Genomic DNA, 11,759 nt, shown 5'->3' with positions numbered 1-11,759 from the left:
AAACAAACAGCAGCGAGCCGAAATGATAAAGCAGAAACCATCAGAGGGGCGGCGTGAATACGACCTGCACCCTCACATGTTAAATCCAAAGTGGTAAACACTACACATACAATAAAGGATGGAAACACTTTGGGTTTCACTAATGATGGATAAAATTACTGAAACTTTATCGTATTGCGGTAACGTGCAGTCAAGTCAGCCGTCACTCTCATCTCCGTGGTCAAATTGGCCACCACTACAACTGTAGAGCACCCATATACTGACATTTATGTTAAATGCATTCAAACGGCTTCGATGGAGCTGATCATGGATGTATAGAGAACGGAGCTAACGAGCGAAGTTTACACGTGTGGCTATGTCCTGTTTTCAAAATAAGGTGTTAACAAAGGGAACTGTATATACGAAATACATATATAGAAATAAGATTGATTGGATTATATTCACCAGTAGTTTAAAACATTACATGTCCCTTATAAATTAAAAGAAAATGCCACTAATTTGTGAGGGAAATGTATTACTAAATAATTCCTGACAATGACTGATTCATTGGTGCTGTCAGTCAGGACGCCGTTATCAGCTGTAACCGCCGTATGAGATCAGTGCAGAGCAGCAACCGTGAGCTAGCCGCCGGCCTAGCTATGTCAACAAAGCACAGAGAAGGGAGAGAGACATTACTGCTCTATATCTTTACATAGACAATAGATGTTTGCTGCTATATTAATGTTCTGGATATGGAATTTAGCACCTTTTAACCTAAAATATTTACCGTCACTACCTTTTTAGTGAGACCTGCGACATTAATACGTGATTTGGTTTCTTTGGTATCATTTATGTGAAACTACTGTCTACCAACAGTCCAAAATATTCATTTTACTATCACGTAGGACAAAGAAAAGCAGCAAAGTGAGAAGTTAAAACAAAGGAATGTTTGGCATTTAGAATAAAATAAATAAAATAAATAAATAAAATAAATAAAATAAATAAAATAAATAAAATAAAATAAATAAAATAACTTGAAATGTTTAATCTATTTTTTAAATAGTTGCCAATTACTTTTCTGCCATTCAACTGATGCTAATTCAACATTTCTGGAGCTTCAGTCCACATTATACCATCAAATAAAATTATCAATATATTAATTTTAGATCTATTGGTCAGGTCCGGTTCAAAAGCCTAACCATGTTTTTCACGTATTTTAAGTTTATTGCCATATTCTAAATAGTGAATTAAATAGTAAGACTTGTAATGCTGGATCATTTTTATATATTATTATTTTTAAATTGTACATGAAGTACATACTAATGTCCATTCTGGGTGTAAAAAAGGCCTTTTTAATCTTATTTGCCTAAAAACAAAATGTTTCAATAAGCAGATAAAATAGTCAACTCTGTTTCTCTCCCTATTCAGATAAAGTTGAGATCTTTGGAAAAGCCACACATACTTTGAAATGCCCAGCTAGTCACACTTGGCAGTGTACTCGCTGCCAGCGCTTGTTTACGGTCTTTGTGTTCAGTAAACACTGGTGTTACTCTGCGCCGAGTCCCAAACTGCGTGACTGCACTGATATTCACACACCAATCATGGGCGCCTAATTGGTATAGCCCTTCGTTAATTAACGCACTGCATTGCAAATCTTTCACAGACTTGCGCTCGCTATTTATTTTGTTCTGTCACTCGGCACATCAAAAGCGCCGATCTGATATGAGTGTAATGGTCCATCTGAACGGCGGGACATGAATGACAGCATGTGTTGCTTTTCCCTTTGAAATTCCCCTCGGAGAGACGCAGCGGAGAAAAACACTTGGCACAACTTTGAATCATAAAAGTTGAAAGCATTCCGCCCGTCTTGCCCTATAAGCACAATAATGTATGTGAAACGAGAACGGCGGCGCGGTGGCATTGTTCAAAATCATCATTACGATGCAAACGTCAGCGATGCAACCGCTGTGATCAGTCAGGACATAAGGACCGGCTTAAAGTATTTAACACTATACACAGTCCTAATGTAGCTTAATAGCCATAGAAACAGTGCTATCTAGTGTCAGCAGGGAATTAGTTAATGTAGCTTAATAACCATAGAAACGATGCTATCTAGTGCAGAGAATTAGTTAATATAAAATGTAATTTTTCCAACGCTGTGAGCACCACCTACATAATCCCATTTACTTCCACTGAAATGAGGTGACAATTGTAAGCAGCCTGCCAGCTAATCAACACATATACACAGGATTAAAGAAGACAGTTCATTCCTGTGTAATTAATCCATGCTGTAAACAGCATGTTTAATATATTTACACATAGCACATAGATTGCATATGTGCTGAGTGCAACCTACACTCTCCCATACACTGTGATGACACCTGCTCATTATAACAAGTGTTTTATAGTGTTTTCAGCCACTAACGGTGTCATAGTGTGCTATTGTTTTATGGGTGGTAATGATGGGCCTCGCCAGCTGGAAGACACAATAAAGACACCCTGCAGCATGTGATGCTGGAGTAAACCACAATCTATGTTACACTTCATTCATCATCATACATTCAAATGTGATTGTTCTGAAATGTGGCTCACAGACGCTAAATAATTCTGTAAAAAGTCCCTTAAAAAAAGAAGTTAGTAAGTTTAAGAGTTCCCGTAGGACTCCTGTGTCTCCAAATGGTGTTTTCCATTGGGGGGAGAGATCTCAATCAGTCATGAATTGTTTTCTGTTCTAAAGAGAGTTCAGCCTCTTGTCATTATAAAAACACTCCGTTGGATTACAGGCCATTGTCGATCTGTGTGTCCTACTTTGACTCAGCAGCTGGACAGAAGATCTGATGTTAAAGTTTTAGTTTGAACACGTGCCAAGATGTTATTCGTTAATGGAGCTTATCTAAATAACACACACACACACACACACACACACACACACACACACACACACACACACACACACACACACACACACCTTCACCGCTCTCTGGCCCCTGATGACCTAATGATCACTGCTGTCTGTGGTCGCTCACTACTGTGAACTCCACCAACCCAGGCGATGAGGCACGCAACCCCGCTTCTCTGCAGCCAAAGACCTGCTTTCCTGTGTGCGTGTGTGTGTTTTCAGCACGCTGTGTGGACTGGAGCTTGTTTTGAAGGGCACAGATCGCAGATTGATGATGACTTCTAGTTATCCAAACAAAAGCTCATAGCAAGCAACGCCGAAAAGAACCTGTTTACCTAAAGTGTACCGTTTATTATTCTTGCATCATTTATTATCCTCTGTACACTGAGACAACAAAAACAGCCAACAGCTAAGCCAGATTATCTTTTCAGATTTTTATGAAAGGGTTTTATTTTTTTAAATTTTCTTTGACTGAAGTTTCGCCAAAAATAATCACAGCAAGCTTTCTGACTTTATTAGTGATTTATAATATACGATTTTTATCATCAGAGATTTTGCCATACTGTGTACACCATGGCACCTTTTACAGCCGCAACAATACGAATCGATAAGTATGCCATAAAATGTGATACTATGTCATAAAAAAGTCATAGTATATTTGCCATGAAACTGTCACAAAAAACTGATCGGATGCCATAAAAATGTCACCAAAATATAGTATAGTATGCCATAACAAATGTCAAAAAATTCATAATATAGTATGTCATATAAAAGTCATAGTATGCCATGAAAATGTCATGGTAAAACGGTAGAATATAGAAAAAAAAAATGTCATACAATCGTAAAGTATGGCATAAAAATGACTTTACAGACATTCCATACTATGACTTTTATCACCTTTTTTTACATAGTATACTATCACTTTTTTCGACATACTATACTATGCCTTTTTTTCATACAATATACTATGACTTTTTTAACTTTTTTCGACATACTATACTATGACCTTTTTTCAACATATTATACTATGCCTTTTTTTTCCAAAATAATATTCTATAATTTTTTTCCGCCATACTATATGACTTTTTTTTCGACATACTAAACTGACTTTTTTTCATGAAATTTTCCGACATACTATACTATGACTTTTCTTATCTTTTCGACATGCTATACTAGATTACTACTATACTATATTTGAGGCCTAACTTCAAACGGAGAAGTCAAATACAAAAAGAAACACTACATCAGTATATCCGGTCAGATAGCTCAGTGTGGTAGATAACTGGTAGGAATATCTGATTGGAATACTGGAGGTTGTGAGTTCAATCCTTATGTGCATACTATGACCTTTTTTTTTTTTACTTTTTTCGACATACCATACTAGGATTTTTTTTTTCTCCAGACATACTATATGACTTCTTTTTGACATATGACTTTTTTTTACTTTTTTCGACATACTATGACTTTTTTTCGTAAAATCTTTCGAAATACTATACTATACTTTTTTTCCCAAACCCAATATACTATGATTTTTTTTCGACATTTTATACTATGTTTTTTTTTTGCTATATTATAACTTTTTTTTTATATGCTATAGTATTACTTTTTTTCGACATGCTATACTATGACTTTTTTCAATGAGATTTTTCGCATACTATACTATGACTTCTCTTTATGAAATTTTTCGACATGCTACACTATGACTTTTTCATGAATTTCTTCGACATACTATACTATGATGTTTTTTCATTAAATTATTCGACATACCATTCTATAACTTTTTCATCAAATTTTTCGACACACTATACTATGACTTTTTTTCAGGAAATATTTCAAAATACTATTCTATGACTTTTTCATCAAATTTTTAGGCACACTGAGTTTTTCCTCATGAAATTTTTAGTCATGTTATACTACAACTTTTTTTCATCAAATTTTTCGACATCCTATACTATGGCTTTTTTTCATGAAATTTTTCGACATACCGTTTGACTTTTTTTTCATGAAATTTTTCGATATAAAATAGTATGACTTTGTCATGAAATGTTTCGACATACTATACTATGACTTTTTTTCATGAAATTTTTCGACATAAAATAGTATGGCTTTTTTTCATTACATATTTCAACATACTATTTTATGACTTTTTTTCATGACATTTTTCAACATATTGTAGTAAGACTTTTTTTTCATGAAATTTTTCGATATAAAATAGTATAACTTTTTTTCATGAAATTTTTCGATATAAAATAGTATGACTTTTTTTCATGAAATTTTTCAACATACTATTTTATGACTTTTTCATGAATTTTTTAGACACACTATACTATGATTTTTTTTCATGAAATTTTTAGACATGTTATACTATGACTTTTTTTCATGAAATTTTTAGACATAAAATAGTAAGACTTTTTTTCATGAAATCTTTAGACATACAATAGTACGACTTTTTTTCATGAAATTTTTCGACATGCTATACGATGACTTTTTCATGAAATGTTTCAACATATTGTAGTAAGACTTTTTTCATAAAATTTTTCGACATACAATAGTATAACTTTTTTTTCATGAAATCTTTAGACATACAATAGTATAACTTTTTTTCATACATTTTTTTGACATACTATACTATGACTTTTTCATGACATTTTTTAACATATTGTAGTAAGACTTTTTTTTCATTAAATTTTTAGACATACAATAGTATAATTTTTTTTCTTAAAATCTTTTGACATACTATAATATGACTTTTTCATGAAAGTTTTAGACATACTATACTATGACTTTTTTTCATAAATTTTTTCGACATGCTAGACGATGACTTTTGTTCAGTGAAAAATAAGTCATAATATAGTATGTCAAAAAAAAGTAAAAAAAAGTAATAGTATGTCGTAAAAAGTAATAGTACAGTATGTTGAAAAAAGTAAAAAAAGTCATGGTATAGTATGTGAAAAAAAGTTAAAAAAAAGAAACATAATATAGTATGTCGAAAAAAGCCAGTATAGTATGTCGAAAAAAATATATAACATAGTATTTCTAAAAAAAAAAAAGTCATAGTATGTCGAAAAAAAGTCATTGTACAGTGTGTGGGGAAAAAAAGTCAGTTTAGTATATCGAAAAAAATTCATAGTATAGTATGTAAAAAAAAAATAGTCATACTATGGTATTGTAAAAAAAAAAAATAGTATAATATGTAGAAAAAAAGTCATTGTAAAGCATGTCGAACTATAAGTCATACTATAATATGTCGAAAAAAACTCAGAAGTCATAGTATAGTATATTGAAACAAGACAGCAAGATAGACTCTCCTATCTGATGATTTTATCCATAAACAGTTTATTAATAGATTTTCTAGAATATTGTCATTGGATATATTCATATAAAATTATGTATAACCATGATATTGCCCATCCCTAAGTGGTTTCCACCCCTGCTGATTTTAATTTCCTACAATTTTTAAAAACATTTTCTCTTTGCTGCCACCCCAATACAATGGAAGCAAATGGAATTGCATGCGCATTTAAATCCCATTCACAAAACATTAAAAAGCAATTTACCCTGGACGATGTGAGCAGTATTTATAAGAGGTGTTTCTTCGGTGGACAGTGGTTCCACTGGAAACAGTTCACAGCGAGGTCTGTGGATTATCCTGAATAAAAAGGGGACATTGTTTACTAAAGGATATTCCTTTCGAGTTTTAAAGAGTTCTTTGATAGTTTGGGTACAATTAACAAAACTCCTTTAACCTCCTGTGTAGTAGAATAGTAGAATATAGTATTTTTAAAAAAAGTCATAATATAGTATGTCATAAAGTCATGAAAAAAATCATAGTATAGTACTGTATGTCTAACAAAGTCATAGTATGTCGAAAAAAATCATGGTACAGTACGTCACAAAATATACAGAAGTCATAGTATAGTATGTAAAAAAAGTCAAAAAAGTCAGTATAGTATGTGGAAAAAGTCATAAAAAAGTCATAGTATAGAATGCCACAAAAAAGCATAAAAAGAGATATTATAGTTTGCCATAAAAATTTAACAAAAAATAGTATAGTATGTCAGAAAAATATAGTATAGTAAGCGGGACCGAAGGCTTTTTGCATGATTTTTAGCAACTTACCCTGGACAATGTGAGACGTTTTTATAAGAAGTGTTTCTTTGGTGGACAGTGGTTCCACTGGAAACAGTTCACAGCGAGGTCTGTGGATTATCCTGAAAAAAAGGGAGATTGTTTATTAAAGTGTATTCCTTTTGAGTTTTAAAGAGTTTTTTGATAGTTTGGGTAAAACTAACAAAACTCCTTTAACCTCCATTGTGTAGGAGTGACGTTAGAAATCTCAGAAACAAATAAAATCCTAGGTAAATAAAATCAAAACAATCTGCATGGTTAGATACGACAGAAAGTCAGAAAACAAAACATTTTTTTTTTATATTTGTTGTCAAGAAAACCCGTGAACAGACCAAAACCAACAATGTGTCTTAATGCTTTCTGACTTCCCAGTCCTGTTTGTGCCACTCATCCTCAAAGCCAACAGTTCCTACTGAAGACACACATCTTTAAAAGGGGGTAACTTTAATTAAAAAAAACAGGCTGCAAGGTTTTGAGGTGGTGAGCCCTTACAAACAGGATGAACACCAACAGGATTGAGGTGTAAAGCGTGGTGAAGAAATGAGCAGCATCAGTCTAACAGGTAGTTTAAATGTATTTTTTTTCCCCCACAGTTCTGATTTTTACTTGTGATCAGATACAAGTTACAAAAATCCCACAACTCTCGCCAACAGGTAGCAGGCAGATGGACAACAAAACAGTTTCACAGTAGGAGCAGATTCCCAGTGGCTGAGGTAACTCATGATCATGATCTCCTCTCTCTCACTCTACTCTACTACTCACTTTCAGCCTCTACCAGCTGTGAAGAGCACAAACATTCCCATATTAGTTTAAAGTAATATACTAACATATACAAATGATTGTGACATAATACAGATTAGATAAAATACATAATAAACTGAAGATTTACTAAACAAAAGACAGCCCTCTACCGTCTCTGTTCTCTGACTGCTTGGTTCAGCCTAACGAGCTAATTGACATCAGCTGCAGTGCTGTGGCTGTTCAGGTGTGTGCTCCAGGAAAACACAGGAAGTAGACCTCAAAGAGAGAGTGCTGAGAGGAGTTCCCCCAAATAAAAGCACAACATAATAACATGAACTTCCTGTATCAGACTGTTTTGTTGAGCTTTACACCATCAATGGGCATGGGTGTGTTTTTTTTTTACCTTAGTGAGGAGGATGCTTTCCAGCTGGGCACTGTAGTTTTTATCAAACAGGAGTGAATAGTGTATTTGTGGGGGATTATTTTCAGATGTGGATTAATACACATTTGGTGCTGTAGTGAGTATTTACAGCAGCAGGATTTGTGGGATCGAATGAAAATAAACTACAGTGTTATGTCGTCCATCTTTATATATAGTCTATGGAAGGAACATGCAACAACATGCAGTGTGGCTCACTGATGTGTTTTCAATAGTTTTGGAACAACCATGTCTATAGCACTGAGTGAGGTTTAAGATATATTAGGCGTCGGCTACTCAGACAACAGAATTCATTGTTCGTTTCGGTCTTTTCATGGACTTTTTTGACAATAAGAAAAATATTACCAGACGTATCCTTTAAAGTAGGGCTGTCAATCGATTAAAATATTAAATCGCAAATTAATCGCACGCTTTTTATCTGTTCAAAATGTACCTTAAAGGGAGATTTGTCAAGTATTTAGTACACTTATCATAATGGGAGTATAAATATGCTGCTTTATGTAAATTGATGTATATATTTATTATTATAAATTAATGAACAACACGAAGGAATGACAGATATAGTCCAGAAACCCTCACAGGTACTGCATTTAGCATAAAAAATATGCTCAAATCATAACTTGGCAAACTGCAGCCCAACAGGCAACAACAGCAGTCAGTGTGTCAGTGTGCTGACTTGACTATGACTCGCCCCAAACTGCATGTGATTATCATAAAGTGGGCATGTCTGTAAAGGGGAGACTCGTGGGTACCCATAGAACACATTTTCATTCACACATCTTAAGGTCAGAGGTCAAGAGACCCCTTTTGAAAATGGCAGTGACAGTTTTTCCTCGCCAAAATTTAGCATAAGTTTGGAGCGTTATTTAACCTGCTTCGCCACAAGCTAGTATGACATGATTGGTACCAATGTATTCCTTAGGTTTTTCTAGTTTCATATGATGCCATCATCTTCACTGTAGTTTAAAAACTGAAAAATTGCAAGGTGCGTTAATGCGTTAAAGAAGTTAACGCAAATTTAACGCATTATTACATTAACTTTGACAGCCCTACTTTAAAGTAGATATATTCCAATAGATTAGGTTTCCAGCCATGTGCACAGAGTCTCACCGAATGCTAGCAGAAAGTATTTGAGGCATGCTGCTTGATTTCAGCGTCGCTCTCTTCAAAGGAGCCCTGTTGGATGGCGCGACGTCCCCCTTTGCTTCTCAGGTCTCGGGCAGAAGAAAGGTTGGGGTTAGGAAGGCCCTCTCCTGGGACTGAAGGCATCCACAGCATAACACACCCATGTTCCGCTATTTATCAATTGCTGTATTCATCTTTTCTGCTTTCCCATTCACACCGCTATCAGGTTGGACCCCCCCAGAAGGTCAGGATAACCCCCACCACACACCATAGAGTCGTCCTCCTGAAAGAGATCAAAGATGCTGTTGGTCAGCAAAGAAGACAAAGGAGTTAGCTGAGGTGGTTGAAGTAGCTGTTAGCATGCTGATCCCTCGATGTCTATTTTAGCAGCACTCTGACGTTTAAGATAAATTCCACTGCTGAATGTTAACATCTTGTTAATGGGTGGAACAGACCAGAGAAACGTCTCTACAGCCCTCGACAGACAAGTTAAATGTACTTTTCTCAGGCATAAATCACTTTAAAGCAGAATTCTTGTGATTTCTGCCTCACATGTCTTTCGCGGAGGCCTTTGGTTCGATTACAAGTTGAACTTATGTCCACACTAATCTCCTTGTTGCCAAATTAAAAGGCGAGTTTTTAAAAAATGTCTGGAAAAGTAATTCATTTTGCCAGTGTTTGAAGTTGTCTGGCACATGGCGGGTGACGATGAATTGTCCCCCAAAGAGTTAATTGATGGAGAGGAGAAAACCTTCAGGGAGGGAAAAGTTCAGTTTTCAACCTCCCTGTCCTGTTTGAAGGAGATGTGAGTTGGCAGTGCAGGAGAGGCTTGAAGATTAATGTTGCAAAAGGGGGCTCTGACAGCCTCTCCGCTGGTTGCGGTTCTCTTGGGTGGCCCGATTGGTCTTGGATGTCACTTTTGCTACTTAATCTTGTGTATGTGAACCAGGCAGATTCAGAGGGGCTATGGGGGTGGGTGGGGGGCTGTTCGCTGGGCCGCAACACGAGAGACAGACTGAGGAGAACGCAAGAATATCACTCCTTCAACATGCAGGAGATCATTTCTTTTCATTTTGTCCAGGTGAAGAAAAAAAAACCCACAATAAAAATAATAAATTCAATCTCTAAATTTTGATTCTTTGCACATTTAAAACTGATTTTACAGTCGTAGTTTGTTAGTATGAAGTATGAATCAATTATATAAATTAAAATAACCTGCAAAAATGTATGCAACTAAATTATGGCAAATATACTTCATTGGTTTGTATTGACTAAAACATAATTTACACTGCATCCATTTTATGTGTTTACTGATCAGTGGTGGAGGAAATATCAAGATCCTTTACATAAGTAAAGGTTGCAATACCATACTGTAAAAATACTTATAAGTAAATGTAGTGGTGGAGTGTACTCAAGCATTGTACATAAAATACTAAATTCAAGATACTTGTACTTTACTTGAGTATTTCCATTTCTGCTACTTTATATTTCTACTACTATTTCTAAGATGATTTCAAGTTTAAAGATACTTAAAGGGACTATTTGTAAGAATCAGAGATTGCTTGTTAACAGCGACACCTGTGGCCGTCAAGTCAACGACAGTCAGCGTCACGTTGATCGCACTTGTGCTCGCTCTACATAGACATGAACGAACATCGCTCAAAACAGTGAGGCGACAAGCGTCAGCTAAAAGCACAATATCACTCTATATTTCAGCTGCTTGGCAGTAATGTTAGCTGACCAGACGGAGGTCTCTCCATGAATCAATGCTGATCTTAGTGTTGGCTTTTCCTGCTTCAGCCTCCTGACCGCGGCCGGAGGGAACAGGGGAGACACCGGAGTTTTGGTCTGAGACGATAACGTTTCTCTCTGCGGAGCCCCGTCACTTCACAAGACACGGAAAACCTCTGTTGGTCTGGAGGAGCTGCAGCATTTATTTCTGCACAAACATCCACTGTACATTTACTAGATATTCTCAGAGCTAAACTAACTCTTCTGCAGTGTGGAGTGTTTGACATGCACGTGAGAGTGGAGCGAAAGAGAGAGAATGAGCGCGGTCTGTAAGTCAAGGCAAGCAGGCAGAGGAGCAGAGTACACCAGAGACTCCGGTCCTGGAGACCAAAGCTACGGTCTCCCCCGCGTCCTCCGACCGCGGCAACACTGTTTTGCAAGACGGGCTTCACTAGATATAACTTTGCGGTTTTGGTGCTTCCGTGTAGTTTGTGTTGGAGTCTGGGTCTGAACAGCGTAGCCACACGCGAGTGCGCAAGGGACACCGACCTGGATTGATTTATACGTGTAAGAAGTTACAAACAGTCCCTTTAAAGGAGACATTAAAAGTCCTGAAAACTTGTTTTCTCACTCAGCTTCTGATTGGGGTTTCACATGAACACACACATTTTCAAAGTTAGAACAGTTTTTGGTTATTTCACATGAGATATTTCTGTA

The 11,759-nt window shown here is 35.9% G+C and overlaps 2 long non-coding RNA genes across 3 annotated transcripts; one reads left to right on the top strand and one right to left on the bottom strand.

Moving 5' to 3' along the window:
* Window positions 1-537: 537 nt before the first annotated feature.
* Window positions 538-7,896, bottom strand: LOC141769809 (uncharacterized). 2 transcript variants are annotated; one of them, XR_012594335.1, is made up of 4 exons: window positions 7,769-7,896; window positions 6,998-7,089; window positions 6,436-6,527; window positions 538-636 (listed from the first exon to the last, which is right to left on the bottom strand). It is a non-coding gene; the product is annotated as an uncharacterized LOC141769809 (long non-coding RNA). The 2 variants fall into 2 exon arrangements; XR_012594336.1 differs by having other exon boundaries at window positions 7,654-7,786.
* LOC141769810 (uncharacterized) lies at window positions 7,084-10,265 on the top strand. The gene is made up of 3 exons (XR_012594337.1): window positions 7,084-7,568; window positions 7,660-7,719; window positions 9,538-10,265. It is a non-coding gene; the product is annotated as an uncharacterized LOC141769810 (long non-coding RNA).
* The last annotated feature ends 1,494 nt before the right edge of the window (window positions 10,266-11,759 follow it).

Source organism: Sebastes fasciatus, chromosome 6, assembly GCF_043250625.1.
Source record: "Sebastes fasciatus isolate fSebFas1 chromosome 6, fSebFas1.pri, whole genome shotgun sequence".
In the NCBI taxonomy this organism is placed as follows: Eukaryota; Metazoa; Chordata; class Actinopteri; order Perciformes; family Sebastidae; genus Sebastes; species Sebastes fasciatus.
This window is presented reverse-complemented; position numbering and strand designations above follow the sequence as displayed.